The 16,145-nt window shown below is 40.5% G+C and overlaps 1 protein-coding gene across 7 annotated transcripts in view; it reads left to right on the top strand.

Annotated features, from left to right (window-relative positions):
* The window catches only part of IMMP2L (inner mitochondrial membrane peptidase subunit 2), an 837,008-nt gene that overhangs the window by 114,525 nt on the left and 706,338 nt on the right, over nt 1-16,145 (top strand). The window contains exon 5 of one of the 7 annotated variants that reach the window (XR_013344854.1): nt 10-612. The exons of the other annotated variants lie outside the window; for them this stretch is intronic. The gene's annotated coding sequence lies outside the window, so the exon portion shown is untranslated. Of the gene's footprint in view, nt 1-9; nt 613-16,145 lie in introns of those variants that run through there. 7 annotated transcript variants of the gene reach the window in all.

Genomic DNA, 16,145 nt, shown 5'->3' with positions numbered 1-16,145 from the left:
CTGTTCCAGGGATTTTACAGAATGCTGATGTAGTCAATAAAAGGGCAGTTTCATCAAAATGCATCATTTTTAATTTTTCCAAAAACCTCTTCAGTTTAAGCATACAGTACTCAAATTTTCACATGAAGGTGAGGAAATCCTTTAAGCCATTTAAAATTTATGAGGAGACTTGTGATTTCATTCATTATGTTGACGATATGCACAGATTCTTTTGAAAATGGATTGGACCAAAAAAAGGCAAACAGACACTGCTGTAATAGCTCTACCCATAGTATGTGCTGTATTATGAGAGTTACTTTTGCTTATATGTTACCCAAGAGGACTGTTTAATGTGCTTGGTTATATAGATCTGCAAATTTTTAGCTGTGGCTGATAGCCATATTGAGGCATAAATTTGCTGTTGATATATTGCTTCTAGGCAGACTACTCTCATTCTGATAGAAATGGGGTCAAGAAATTGATTTTCTGCTTTAGAATAAGACTCATTTTAGTTTAAAACATAATAAATGGCTACTAGATACTGTATATGCAAGCAGATATGTGTTATAAATATTATATATGCAAAAGAAAAGGCTTTTTCATCATGAGGTTTCTATCACTGGTTGATTAAAAGTTTACACATGGAAACATCAGAGAAAGCTTTCTGAATAAAAATAGTATATATCATCATCTGATACATTTCAAATGATGGAAAGTTGTCAGTGTTTATTAACATTTCTGCTCAGTAATGAATGACATATTTCAGTACAGCAGCTATTTCAGTATTGTGTCACTATACCATATAGACAGAATGTGCTGTGGCTGCTATTTTAGCTTGTCTGTAGCTAAAGTGCTGAAGATGAATATTGCCTTAGTTCTTTGTACAACCTGACTATGAGGGAAAAAAGGTAAGTGTTAAAAAGATTAGGGCCTGAAAATTTATCAGACACATACCAGTCAAAAGCACATAGGAAAGGGCATTGAAAGAGGGAGGGCCGTCTGAGACTGAGGCACAACAGCTTCAATGTCTTGGCAATCGCTGTTTCCTGAGTGCAACCCTTCTGCCAGGTGGAGCCAGCAGCAGCAAGGGCCGCGTTCAGTATCTAGGGGTTCCTTTTCAACAATACAACACAAAACTGGCTCGAGCCCCCACCCAGTGACCTGGGACACACTACCCTCTGGGCACCTCTAAGAGGCAATACTTCCCCTCTCACAAGCACAGAGTCTGATTGTAGCAAAAACTTTTAATAAAAGGAGGGAAGTAACTCAGCATTAATTTGGGAAGACACTGCAACTAGGGTTCATAATAATAAGCCATGAGCAAAAGACCCACTCCCAAGTAAGTTGGGCAGTTTCCTTTCCCCCTCTGGTCCTTAAATCCAGCAACCCAAAAGTCCCTTTAACATGCCCCACTCACCACTGCACCCCACTCACAGTTGCTGTCCTTGGCCAGTGCAGCCCCAGAGTTCAGAGGTTCAGGCGCAGAGTTCACTTCCCACCCTGAGTGGAAGTGGGGGGCCAAGGAGGCACCTTACACGTTCCACTGCTCCGGCACTCACTTGTCGCCCCAATGGCTGCTTACACACCTCTCTGTGGGGCACTGCTCTGGCCTTGGCCCTCCCCACCAACCACCCTGCTGGCCACACCTCTCCATCAGCCACCCGGTTGACCATGTCTTAAGGGCCACCCCACTTCACACAGTTCCTCAGTGATTTCAGTTGTTAGTGGAGGAGTCTCACTGGCTGGTACACACTGGGTAGTCTCTTGCAATAGAGACTCTGTTCCAAAGTAGGTCTAATATTTAGATCTAGGTATCAGTGATTTCAGCTTTACAGCATGTAACAAGACTCTCAATTGAGTCTAGCTCTTTTATTATACCATGGAAGGATCAAAAGGTGTCTAAAACCCTTAAACAGGGCCCACAGCACCAAGTGCAAATACCTGTCCCTACCCTCTCTCAATCATTGAGCTTTGGAACCCAGGTCCCGTGCCTAATGAGTGCCGTTCAGTTGAGGGTGAGTTCCTCTGTTGGGGTATGCCAGGTGCAGTTCTGCTGCCCTCAGTTCACACAACAAGGGTACCAACCCTTTAGTACTCCTGCCCCAATAACAAGGAGACTGGGGATCTGACACCAGCTACAAATGATCATTTGGGTAAGCAATCCCATCATGCTGAGCACCTAGGCAGGGTGGGAGTGTCCATGCAAACGAGATCAGCTCCTGAAGTCCTTGTCCACAGCTCACCATTAGATGTCGGGGGAGAGCTCATTCAGACTGCTTACATCAGCAACACCAGTCAGATTGACATAATTCTGTTTAGTTTCACTTCTGTCTATAGTGCTCTGAAAAGCAGTGAAATTTAATATGGTTTTGCCATGTCCACTCTGCTACTGCTTGATAAGGCTATAAGTGGCAGCAGAGAAACTGTAGTTGTCAGTCAGCAGATTCAGGAAGACTTCGCTATATCAATTTAAATTCAGTTCACGTATGGAATGGTATCTGTGTAAACATGATGGCTGGAAATTTGCTTTTTATAAGGAAGGTTAAAGTGTGCAGAATATAATGAACTTTAGACCTCTTCTCTTCCCAGGGAAAGAGTCCTTCTCAAGTGGGCCAAGTGGATTTTTTTTTTCAAGCCCTGTAAAAGATTGCCATATTAATTATATAGATGCTCAGTGAATCTATGAATATATATTTGCCTTTTCTGAATATCATTTAAAAATTTATATAGACAGTATTTCTCTATCATTACTTTTGGTTTAGATTTGTTTCTATTCTGTGTAGATTCCCTTTAAACAAAGAGGGAAGACTTAATATATTTTTCTTATGAGTTTTCCATTTATATTGGTTCACTACTGTGTAAATTTTGTAATTGAAATTCCGTACTTTCTATGAACTAAAGGAAGCATACTGTCTTCTTGTGACATCATATGTATTGGCTGGAGAAACTGTTATGTGACAATAGTTTCTAGCCAGGTAATGGAGCATGTCAGCAATGTTTCTCTGACTAGTCTAATTCTGTTTTAAAAAAACCCCTCTCTACATGGCAGCTTTTGAAATTATTAAAGCGTCAGTGACTTCACATTTTTAGTAAACACAATGATATTTCTATGGACTTGTCTGTATGGTCAGTGAATGTGTGGCAAGCTAAAATGTAAATCTGTAGCACACAAGCCTGCTACAGTCTGACCATGGGGACTCTGCTACTGCACACTAGAAGTTCTGTTGTGTGCTTTGATCTACTCCCATTTCAAAGTAGAGTAGATCAAAACACGCTATGCATCTTCTTGTGAGCAATAGCAGGGCCAGCATTAGTGTGTGGCAGATTAGTGTGCTGCAGATTTACATCCCAGCTTGCCATGCACTAACTCACCATACAGACAAGTCCTATCTCAAAAAATACAGTATTTTATATGTTCAGTATGCATTGTTTTTCAAGATGAACAGTAAATACCAAAGATGTAAGTGGTATTATTTGTAGAATGCTGTAAATATACATAATATTTACAGAACATAAGCGACCAGGCCTGTTCCCCCAAAGAGTTTATGACCTAAGACTCAGTCCTTCAAGGAACTCCACACTGGTTTAGTGGTGTGTCTGGGTAGAATTCCTCATAGGGTTGGATCATTATTCTAATGACTATTACATTTTGGATAACAGTGCAAATGCAAGAAAAGATGGGGAATCTGTGGGTTGGAAGATCACCATAAGGAGGTCTGACAGATTTGAAGGACAAGATAGGAAGATAATTACATCATCAAATGTAATTATGGTGGGGTGGGAGGCTGTTGCAAGCACAGGGGTCTGTGTTAACGAACACCCTCTATAGTAGTTCTATTCACTCATGATTTATTTTCCTTTCTTCAGTTAAAAATATCCAGAATCAGAATTACTGGATTATACAAAAATAGCATGTCAGATTCTGGATCATCATCAAATTTATCTTTTCCCTTTTACTAAAACTGGGGCATCCAAATTACATTTTTTGGAAACACCTCTGTGGATTTTAGACTATTTGAAAAATAAGATGATGCAATTTTTCATTTGGCTGAAAACGATACTTTTCATAACCATCAAGGAATTATATGTAAATTAAAATCACTTCATTAATTTTCCCTTTATGTTTCAAGTCCCTTGAATCTGTTATTTTTCAGTCTTTTTTGGTGTTCATTTTGGGTGATCTTTAGTAAGGTAAAGAAAAAAACATTGTTCAGATTGGGACTCCATTTTTATGCTAAGATTATTATAAGCCATAAGGAGTTCTGTTTTTGTCACTACTTCAGTGGCCTCAAGTAGTAGTTTGGAATCAAGCATACTGGATCATAAATGCCTGCAACTACATTGAGACTGTATGCCGAACCTGATTCTCAAAGGGGCCTGGAAAACTGAGCCAGTCCAGTTTTTAGTAGAAGAGGTTGAAGTCATTGAAACTATATGATTGGACTAGCGAAAAGAAAGAAACCTTTATAGAAGTAAAAATTCATATTAACTGAAATGGACTACTGTTTCTTAGACCTATACCCTACTAGATTGTGTCTAGAATTTGGAGATAACGGTATAGTTTTTAGTCCCTAAAGGAGTCCAAGGTAATTTTAGAAGAAAAGAATAAAGTTAGACTTGTAAGCCTACAGAGTGTGCCCACTTTTGACTTACCGGCTGACTGACAATGTTTCATCTTGGTTGGATTCATCTGTGAATGACCTATATATATGTTGGTAACTGAGTAAGCTTTAAAGTTACAGGGCACGTGCTTTATGCTGTATTTAAACTATGTACTTTGGAACCTGTATGGTACATTTTGTAACAAGATTTATTTATGTTCCAAAGTTGTCTTAAGTTTATGGCTTAACGATAATGACTTAAATGTATATATTGCTTTCATCTGGCACTATCCATAAATTCTTTAAATAACAGTGACTGAAGAATGATGCAGCGTAATTTTATATGAATAGCAAAGGAGAAAGAAAAATGAAAAAACTCCCTTCTTAAGTTGGCTGAATCAAGGAAGGATGGAGACCTGAGTCCTTTGCAGACAAATCGACACAATTCTTAAATTTGCGTTTGATTCCAAAATACTTGGGCAATGGCTGCGTTGTAAAAGACTGTGTGGCAGAAAGTGAAATGTAATTCAGCTGAAACCACAGTGGAGTATTTAAGGTAGATAGAAAATGTACTCTTTATAGTTGTCAGAGTCTAGATTCCTGGTTTAACATTTCTTATTCTAAAGCATATTCTGTTACTTTATGATATTTTTGAATTGATGGCCAACTTCCATAGGAGAATATGGGGCCAAAATCACTGTCAGTTTTAGATACATCCTTTCTTGTACCCCGGATAGTACTCTGCTTGATTGTTAAAAGAAAAGGAGTACTTGTGGCACCATAGAGACTAACCAATTTATTTGAGCATGAGCTTTCATGAGCTACAGCTCACTTCATCGGATGCTGTAGCTCACGAAAGCTCATTCTCAAATAAATTGGTTAGTCTCTAAGGTGCCACAAGTACTCCTTTTCTTTTTGCAAAGACAGACTAACACGGCTGTTACTCTGAAACCTGCTTGATTGTTGTTGGACAGTGTAGCCCTAGTCGAACCTTATTTGTATGCCTTTCAAAGTGGTATTGTTGGTATGAATATTCTGAGCTTTCCTTGCTGTTAACTGTAATAATGACCTCATAGCACATTAAGCAGTGGGGGCCATTTTCTGGCTTTTTGCTCAAAGGTGTGTGCCCTTTTAAGCACTAGAGAGCTGGAATGGCTTTCTGTTGCAGCTGCAGTGGGGACGCTGACCCATCCTTTGCCAGGTGACCGGAAAGTGGAGGATACTATATAGGTTCATGTTGATGCAGGAAAGGCCTCTTTTTCCTGGACCAGGCAGAGCAGCACCCACTCTCCCACCCATGGATGTGGTGAAATACTAGGTTTTGTCAGGATCCGCTGTGGGCATTGTGCTAGTTGCTCCTTTCTTGGAGGACTGTGAAGGAATTTTCCCCTCAATGTCAGATTAGCCAAGGTGAAGTGGGGTTTTATTTGCCTTCCCCACAGCAGGTTTGGGGGGCTTAGTCGGGGCAAACATGAGATAGGAGTTAGGCTGTGATGTCACAACTCATTATGTAAACGTGGGGCAGATGTCCAGTGCAGGTACTCTGTGGGGAAGGGATAGAGTGATCAGATAAAATGGATTGGTAAAAGTTTTAAAGGAACTGTTATTTAAAGGAGCAGAAATGGGGGTGTTCGAGGCACCTGTGCCTGATATGGCAGGGAGCCTGCCTCCCCCCTTAAACCTCATTTGAGGTGGGGGGATGGTGATGTCCCAGCAGTGGGTAAGGAGAACCAGGATGGGTAAAGGGGGGGGGGATCTAATGGAAGCCCCCCAGGTATATATTGAAATGATTATGGAATTACCCACACTGTACACTTTTATCGGCCAGTTACTCCCAGACATTTAAGAATAAAATTGTGGCCTAATTAAACCACATCCAGTGTCTTTTTCCAGCATAACCAGACAATTCCCTTTGAAACTCTCTGTTCCCTTTAAAGCATGTATTCAGGGTACTATCTAAGGATATCTTGCTACCATTTTTTTCTGTTTTGTTCCTTCTAGATTCTTTGTGAGTGTCTATTTGCTGTATTGTTGAAATTTTCTGAACTACTGTATTAATTTCAAATATTTTTGAACACTCTCTTGATTTTTGTATGAAATATCAGTCAAAATTAATTTTTAACTGATGGACCATTTGAAAACTCAAGTGTCAGTCAGAGACATGGCCTATAACAACCGTGGCTCCTTCATTTAAGTGGATTAAGTGGATGATGTTTAAAAAAAATAAACAAACTGATGTTTGTCTGAGGAGGCAGAAAGCTCAGCTCCTAGAAGAGAAAGAATGTGATGCTTTACCCAGTGGCAATTACTTTAGCTAATCAGTGAGTGCAATTTAAGAGCTGAAAAAGTATTTTTTCCCATGCTTAGCTGGAAGAATGGTGTTTATTGTACATAGTCTTGAAAATTTAAGGGAATTTTGGAGGAAGCACAACTGGCAGGGGATGTTCACAGTGACCTCTGTAGTGAATGTGGTGGACTCTCTCTTTCCTCAGCGTGGAAAAAAGCCATGGGCTAAGATTTAAAACAAAACAGGAACCTAAATGTAGGATTTAAATAGAGTTGGGCAAATTTTTTTTGACCAAAACTGTTTTTTGGTTAAAAAAAAAAAATGCAGATTCGATGACACCAACCCCAGATACCAAGAAATCTGTTATCTATAGTTAGGCACTCAGATACCCCAAAATGTACTCCAAAGAGAAAGTCTGGGATACCTAAAACCACTTAAAACTGCTTTCACTAAACAAAGACGCCCTACCAGAGAAGAAGATTGCATCATTGAACGGGCCACCCAAATACCCCAGGAGAATCTGCTTCAATGTAGCGGGTGGAAACCCCACTAACTGCAGAACCCTAGTTATCACCTGCCACCCTACACCAGAACCCATCATCAAAAAATTACAACCAAGACTTGCTGGGGACAACATACTGAAAGAAATCTTTCTAGTACTCTCTCTTCTGGCCTTCAATTAACCCCCCAACCTCTCCAAGTTCATCATCAGAAAGAACCTCCCCATGGACCAGGACACCCGAGCTCAAAGTTGCACCCAGATCCTGCTAGAACAACAGATTCAAAACCTACAGACATATGTACACAGGTATGATGATCAATACCCCTCACAAAAAACCTTTCAAGATCCATGGGTTATACATATACCTATTCAACTTGTGCTGTACCTCATCCAGTGCATCATATGCCCCCAAAACTATGTGAGAATCACTATGCTCTTGAATGAACTCCCACAGAATAATAATTAAAAAATACACTATTACACATGGGCAAACCCTTTTCACAGAGTGATCATTCTATAGGTGAACATTATGTCTAGGTGTAAAGTGGGCTTTGTCACCTCCATAAGAAGAATTTCTAAGTAACCTCCTACAAAAAATTATAGAAATGTTGTTGTTGAAGTTAATTGTATATTTACTCTAAAATCTTCATTCAGAAAAGTCTCTAGGGAAAACATGAAGTTGGAAACGTTTTGAAGCTATTGCTTATTTCTTAAATGTTGAAATGGCAAACACTGTTGTGAAATTCATTCTTACAAATATGTTAGTTAATGCAAAGCTTCAAATATAATTTCCTAATACCATTGCTGTGTAAATGGTAAAATACTTTAGGTATCCACCTGGAATCTAATAACCTTGCTAAACGAATAGCCATTTAATTATTGAAAATTTGTTAATAGAAAATTAATTACTGGCATTGCTCAAGCAACTCCTTCACCCAACTCAGGAAGACAAGAAGAATCATCTTTCCAATATATTCCATGTAGAATCAACAACTCATTTAATAACTATTTAATCTAAAGACTGTTTAAGAATTATTTAATTTTAAAATATAGTTTTAAAAACAAAAAAGGCTATATAAAGAACTGTAGTATTTTGGCTTTTCTCAAAACAGAATTTCATTTTTGTCAAACTAATAAAATTGAAGGAATATCTCAGAGAATGGGCCGAATGAAAAAGAAGATAAAACAAACTTTAAAAGTGATTTTAATGCTTTCCTGCCACAAAATGAATAAAGGCAATTAGAAGAGGGTTTCATACTCGTTAGGCAGACTGCACACTGAGGAGCTGAATGTGTTACCTAAGGAAACCACTAAAGCATGAAGTCAACGAAAAAGTGACAGCATCCAACCTGAATCTAAGCAAAATCTGAAAGAGGTGTGTTTTCCTATAATTTTCATGGAAACAGGAAAGAGATGAAGTATTAAATATATATATATATTTGAAGTGAGCACCCCTCATACAGGCCCAACACTCTGTTCAAACAGTACTCATCAACTTATCCTGCCCACCAGTACAAGCAAGCTGCCACAACAGCTAAGAAAAATAGAGAAGACTCAAGAAAAAAACAGCCTAAGGAAAACCTCCCCAAGCCTTAAACATGGATTTGTAAAAGAAAGTTACCTAAAATGCTGCCAAGGTATTAGATTTAAAACTTTTGCTATGACTTTATTGGGGTATGGAAATGCTGTTATAACTCAAAATATTAACAGTTTCTCCTGTTAATCACCAAATGGTTCGACCATGTATTCCTGGAGATAAGACAAGGGCTAAATATTGGTAAACAGAGAGATAAGGGGATTTAATTAAATTTAAGATTATTAAAATTCATAATTGGCCTGTCTCCAAGACAACTCCTTATATGGTTTCTTCTATGTAACTGATTTATTTCCTTTTATTTCACAGAATTTAGTTAAGATTGCTTACTTTACCTGATTATAAACTGTCTCATTATTAATAAGAATAATAAAACAAGTTTCATCTGCCTTTAACAAATTATTTTGTCTGGCCTCTTCTCTCAGGCCCCACCCCTCCCTCACTCCAGCCTCCCTCCCTCCATCATTTGCTCTCCCTCACCTCACTCACTTTCACTGGGTTGGGGCAGGGGGTTGGGGTGAGGGTGAGGGCTGCAGCTGGGGGTGCGGGCTCCAGGGTGCGGCCAGAAATGAGGGGTTCAGAGTGAAGGAGGGGGCTCCAGGCTGGGACAGGGGGTTGGGTGCGGGAAGAGGTGTGGGCTCTGGCTGGGGGTATGGGCTCTGGGCTGGGGCCGGGGATGAGGGGCTTGGGTGCAAGAGGGAGCTCTGGTCTGGGGACAAGGGGTTTGGCATGTGGGAGGGGGCTCAGGGCTGGGGGAGGGGATTGGGGTGTGGGAGAGTGTTAGGGGTGTGGGTTCCAGGAGGGATTTTGGGTGTGGGAGGGGGCTCAGGGGTGCAGAAGGGGGTGTGGGATATGGGCTCTGGGAGGTAGTTTGGGTGCGTGAGGGGGTTCTGACCTGGGGCAGGGGGTTGGGGTGTGGGTGGAGGGTGCAGGGTCTGGGAGGGAGTTAGGATGCGGGAGGGTGTTCCGACCTGAGGCAGAAGGTCTGGGGTGCGGGCTCTGGCTAAGTGGTGCTTACCTCAGGGGCTCCGGTCAGCGGTGCAGCAGGGCTAAGGCAGGCTTCCTGCCTGCCCTGGCTCCGTGCTGCTCCCAGAAGAAGCCAGTATGTCCGGTCCCTAGGTGGAGGCACGGCCAGTGCCTCTGCGGGGTGCGCACTGCCTTTGCCTTCAGGCGCTGCCCCTGCAGCTCCCATTGGCTGTGGTTCCCGGGGTGGGGGCAGCGTGCAGAGGCAGGGAAATGGCGGCCACTTCCGGGAGCTGCATGCAGCCATGGTAGGTAGGGAGCCTAGCTAGTCTTGCTGCACCGTCGACCGTACTCTTAACGGCCCGGTCCTCAGTGCTGACCTGGAGCCGCCAGGGTCCTTTTCAACCAGGGATTCCAGTCGAAAACCAGACACCTGGCAACCCTAATCTGAAATAGAGGAAAGGCAGATATGGTTGCAATACTCAGCTAGTCAGAGCAGTAGGCTTTGTTATCTAAAAACAATCCTTGAAGCTAACTATATAAGCGTTTTACTTTTCGGAAGAGAGAACCGCACCTCTGTGAAGGGAACTTCAGAAATACATTGGTTTACTCTGTTCAAACTATTTTTCTTTAAGTTATTTTAATTATTTTGTAGCTGTGTAAAGTAGAATATGGGTTAGTAACTCCAGACAGGTAATACATTTATTTTTATTCACTAGAAATTGAATAAATAGACATTCTGGAAAGAGACTTCTCCCCAGCCCAAACTCTTATCATTTATATATCCAGTCAGCATTGCTGCCCACAGCCCTTTCACACACATCTGAAGGAAAAGACGGGAAAACATCTGGAATATAGCTTTGATCACAAGAAAAAAATATGAAGATCAAGTTTCTGCTTTTTTTAAAAAAAATTTGCATGGAATGTATTACGCACCAAAATGTGAAGTCTGTATTATTTATGAATAGAGAGATGAACTGGAATTTAGGAAGACATACTGGGTGATAAATAGGTCTTTTCTATCTCTTACTTGTATTATTCTGATTTATTTCCCCCTTGACTTCAAGTCAAGAGAAGAAAATTGTACGCTTCTGGCCTACTGTTTAAAGCATTTGGCGAGTGCCACTTATATCTCTGTTGTCAAAAACAAATATAGGAATATATACACTGTATTGCCAACCCCAAGCATTCAAAAATCGTGACTCATGTCAAATCGTGAGATTGGCTTAAAATTCATGATACAGTACTTAACAAATAATAAGTGGTAGGTTATATTTTGTTGCTTTTTGGTACTGGAATATTTAGGGTTCATGTTTTCAAGCTTTTCTCTGTTTCCATAAGGGCTAACAACTTTTTTTTTTTAATGAAAACTGAACTTCTTAACTAATAACTTGATTTCAGCAGCTAAGACTCTAACAAAAGCACCAGATATTCTGAGACTCATGAAAAAATTGCAAGAGTTGGCAATAGTTTATACAAAAAAATTCAAAATTTCAGCAAAATCTTGAACAATTTCTTTAAAGAGTGCTGTGTCTCTGGTGTAATGTGATGATTACTTGACTATTTTTCAGTGTGCTTCAGCATCTAAGGTATTCAGTAGAAGATGACTATATGTAGGGTATTTAAATTGTAACCTGAGGTTGAATTATAAAGTTATACTTAATGCTCCTAAGCCACTTGAGGAAAGTAAGCCTGCAAATGGCATGTTTTCACTGGGGGAAGATCTACTGGCCCCTGTATATCTAGCTATTTATACCTGTAATGTGTTGTCATAGAGTTCTTGATATTATCCTAAGGTTTCTTCTAAGAGGAAACAATGGTTAGTATAGTATACGGTTAGTTTTAGGACCCTAAAACTTTAAAATCCTGATTCATGAAGTATACCAGGCTATAATACTACAAAAACAAGATATCAATTAAAATTTTAAAATATTTAATATATCTTGTTTTTGTAATATTACAGCTTGTATATATGATGAAAAGTTTGAGAAGCATATTATAATCAGGATTTTAAAGTTTTAGGGTGAGTTTTTTTTAAAGCATTCAGTATTGGCCCCAGTGAAGTCAATGGTAAAACTCCCTTTACCTTAAATGGGAGCATTTAGACCAATGCTGGTTAGTGCTTTTGAAAATCCCACGCTTCGCTGTTAAAACAAGTAGTGTACTTTTGGCATCAGCATATGTTGAATACATTGAGTATTCCAGTGCTTGGTCCAAACGTAACACTACTATTTAATCGTTATTTATAACACCTCTGTTGTTTCAGTTTTGGGGACTTTCTTACAGCTTGGCTAGTGCACCTAAATCCTGATTTGGAGCACCACATCCCCTTTTCTAGTCCTGGCAACCTAGCCAATCCTCAGCTATATCAGTACGTATCAGTCCTGCCTTAAAATGTACACAGTATAATAATATACTTCATGAAATAGTGAGAATTCTTTTTAGTAGGAGTCTGAAGGGGTCACTCAGAGTATTAACAGTGATGTAGTCCTCTGAAAGCCACTGTGCTTTTTATTACAGCAGAACCTGGAAATGCTAGCTGTCTCTTTGTTTGGACATAGTGCCTCTACCCTTTACACAGTCTATTCCAGTAAGTGCTATATCTGACATTTCAAGGAGCAGAGTTATACTCGGTGGAATGTAAGTCCAGAGGGAGGGAGCATGGGTTAATTGAATGTTAAGCCCTTTCAAGATGGGCATTTCTATCCCTGAAGGCCTACTTAAAGTGAATAAAAGAATACTTAAAGTTGCAAATTTTCTACTTAGTGACTGAAAATAAGCTGTGCAAGCACACATGAGACCCACTAAACCATAGTTGCCAAAAAGTTGTGAAATTTCCACAAGCTATAAATGTCTCATCAGGTCAGTAAGGCCGCTGAGTGGGCATATATTATCTGGAGGGTTATTTTCCCCTCTTGTTCTTGAATTTTAACTGTGCTGAGTGCAGCTCCGTTTCCTGTTATCAGTTTTTCATCATTCTTATATTGCAGGCAGCCATTCAGTGTAAGATACTTATCAAGTTAGAGGAAGTGGTTTAAGTATTCTTTTGTTTGGTTTTATAAAGCGTAGGCTTTCTAAATGAATTCTGAACTTTCCGTGTGGCCTACTGACAAATACTGTGCATAAGAAACTCATATTATTGTAGGTCACTGAATTCATTTTTAAAATGCCAATTGACATAATTCCTTTAGGGAATTGTAAGTTGCAGTTCATATTATTGTCTAGTACAAATGTGGAAATTCATTGTTTTAGAAGGGATCTCATTTGTACTACAGAAGCATCTTAACATGAATCAGGTGAGGCCTTTCCAGCTTTTAAATACTACTAAATGGAAATAGCAGACTTACTGGAGTTTTCCACTGTCACTGCCTATCTAGCATTCATTAGAAATTTGGGATCACTTTCCTTACCTCTGGCACAGAGCTTCACTACTGTGGTTGATTCTTGTATTTTGCGTAAACAAAAATGGAAACTGAAGTATCCATAATGGCCTCAGCTGCTTAGTTCAAAATGAAATCTGGGGAACTAAATGCATGGAGAAAAATAGCAAAAGACAAGCTATCCAGAGCTATTTGTGTAAATGAGTGGCTTTTGATTGGAAAAGCTGGGGATACTACTGGTATTCGTTATATCCTGCTGACATCTTGCATGCATTTAGTTTCTGACAGATAGTCAAATATAGTGCTTGCTAGATGAGAGACAATAGTTAATAAAATTTGCTTGTGACTTTATTAGAGCAGTGCCCAGTAACACTGTTAAAGGTCTGTCAGCAATTCTATTATAAACCTCCATTTTCTGAAGCTTAAATATTGGCTGTTTTTAATCGTTAAATTTTCAGGATTGATGTTTAACTTGCCAGCCTAAATGCACTTTCCCTTCTTGCCTGTACTTACCTGCTTCAGTCTATCATCCCTCATCAAAAAAACCCAACCCCTTAGTAAATATTGTGCTTTTAAATTAGGAGTTGTCAAGGTTCCTCCCCCACTCTGAACTCTAGGGTACAGATGTGGGGACCTGCATGAAAAACCTCCTAAGCTTATCTTTACCAGCTTAGGTCAAAACTTCCCCAAGGTACAAAATATTCCACCCGTTGTCCTTGGACTGGACGCTACCACCACCAAACTAATACTGGTTACTGGGGAAGAGCTGTTTGGACGCGTCCTTCCCCCCAAAATACTTCCCAAAACCTTGCACCCCACTTCCTGGACAAGGTTTGGTAAAAAGCCTCACCAATTTGCCTAGGTGACTACAGACCCAGACCCTTGGATCTTAAGAACAATGAATAATCCTCCCAACACTTGCACCCCCCCTTTCCTGGGAAATGTTGGATAAAAAGCCTCACCAATTTGCATAGGTGACCACAAACCCAAACCCTTGGATCTGAGAAAAATGAAAAAGCATTCAGTTTCTTACAAGAAGACTTTTAATAAAAATAGAAGTAAATAGAAATGAAGAAATCCCCCCTGTAAAATCAGGATGGTAGATATCTTACAGGGTAATTAGATTCAAAAACATAGAGAACCCCTCTAGGCAAAACCTTAAGTTACAAAAAAGATACACAGACAGAAATAGTTATTCTATTCAGCACAATTCTTTTCTCAGCCATTTAAAGAAATCATAATCTAACACATACCTAGCTAGATTACTTACTAAAAGTTCTAAGACTCCATTCCTGGTCTATCCCCTGCAGAAACCAGCATTTAGACAGACCCACAGACCCTTTGTTTCTCTCCCTCCTCCCAGCTTTTGAAAGTATCTTGTCTCCTCATTGGTCATTTTGGTCAGGTGCCAGCGAGGTTACCTTTAGCTTCTTAACCCTTTACAGGTGAGAGGAGCTTTCCCCTGGCCAGGAGGGATTTCAAAGGGGTTTACCCTTCCCTTTATATTTATGACACGCCCCCCAAATCTCAGCTAGGGTGAAACACTGGCTGGGATTTCTTCCTGGAGCTCTAGGAAAAACAGAGTTAATAAGACACTTGCATCTCTAAATATACTATCAAGTACATAAAGACTAACAATATTTTCCACATCTCAAGGACGATTTTAACCAGTTGATTCTGGGAAACTTTCACGGGAGAGTGCATCAGCCACTTTGTTAGAAGCTCCTGAGAGGTGTTGGATGTCGAAATCAAAATCTTGGAGAGCTAAACTCCACCGAAGAAGTTTTTTGTTAGTTTCCTTGACGGTGTGAAGCCACTTTAGTGCAGCATGGTCGGTTTGCAGGTGGAAACGCCGTCCCCAAACATATGGGCGTAGCTTTTCTAGAGCTTAGACAATGGCGTAACATTCTTTTTCAGTGACTGACCAGTTGCTTTCCCTCTCAGACAGTTTTTTGCTGAGAAACACTACAGGGTGGAATTCTTGATCAGGTCCTTTCTGCATTAAAACTGCTCCCACACCACGCTCGGACGCATCTGTGGTTACTAGGAACGGTTTGTCAAAGTCTGGGGCCCTTAGTACAGGGTCAGACATGAGTGTCGCTTTAAGCTTGTTAAAGGCCTTCTGACACTTTTCGGTCCACTGAACAGCATTTGGCTGTTTCTTTTTGGTTAGGTCTGTCAGTGGGGCAGCGATTTGGCTGTAGTGCGGTACAAATCGTCTGTAATAACCGGCCAAGCCTAAGAAGGATTGAACCTGTTTCTTTGACTTTGGGACAGGCCACTTTTGGATAGCATCCACTTTGGCCTGTAGGGGGCTGATAGTTCCTTGACCCACCTGGTGTCCAAGGTAAGTCACTCTGTTTAGGCCTATTTGACACTTCTTAGCCTTAACAGTTAGTCCTGCCTCCCTTATGCGCTCAAGGACTTTGTGTAGATGTTCCAGGTGGTCTGCCCAGGAATCCGAAAATATGGCCACATCGTCAAGGTAGGCGACTGCATATTCTCCTAATCCCGCTAGGAGACCATCTACAAGTCTTTGGAAAGTGGCGGGTGCATTTCGCAGCCCGAAAGGGAGTACATTAAATTCATACAGCCCGAGATGTGTGATGAAGGCTGACCTTTCCTTGGCAGATTCATCTAGCGGTACCTGCCAGTACCCCTTGGTTAAGTCCAAGGTAGAGATGAACTGGGCCCGTCCCAGTTTCTCTAATAGTTCATCTGTGTGTGGCATTGGATAGTTGTCTGGGCGAGTTACAGCATTTAGCTTACGGTAGTCCACGCAAAAACGTATTTCCCCATCTGGTTTGGGAAGTAGAACCACTGGAGATGCCCATGCACT

This window comes from Eretmochelys imbricata, chromosome 1 (assembly GCF_965152235.1).
Source record: "Eretmochelys imbricata isolate rEreImb1 chromosome 1, rEreImb1.hap1, whole genome shotgun sequence".
NCBI classification, from domain to species: domain Eukaryota; kingdom Metazoa; phylum Chordata; order Testudines; family Cheloniidae; genus Eretmochelys; species Eretmochelys imbricata.
The sequence above is the reverse complement of the archived record's forward strand: the minus strand, read 5'-3'. Positions and strand labels throughout refer to the sequence as shown.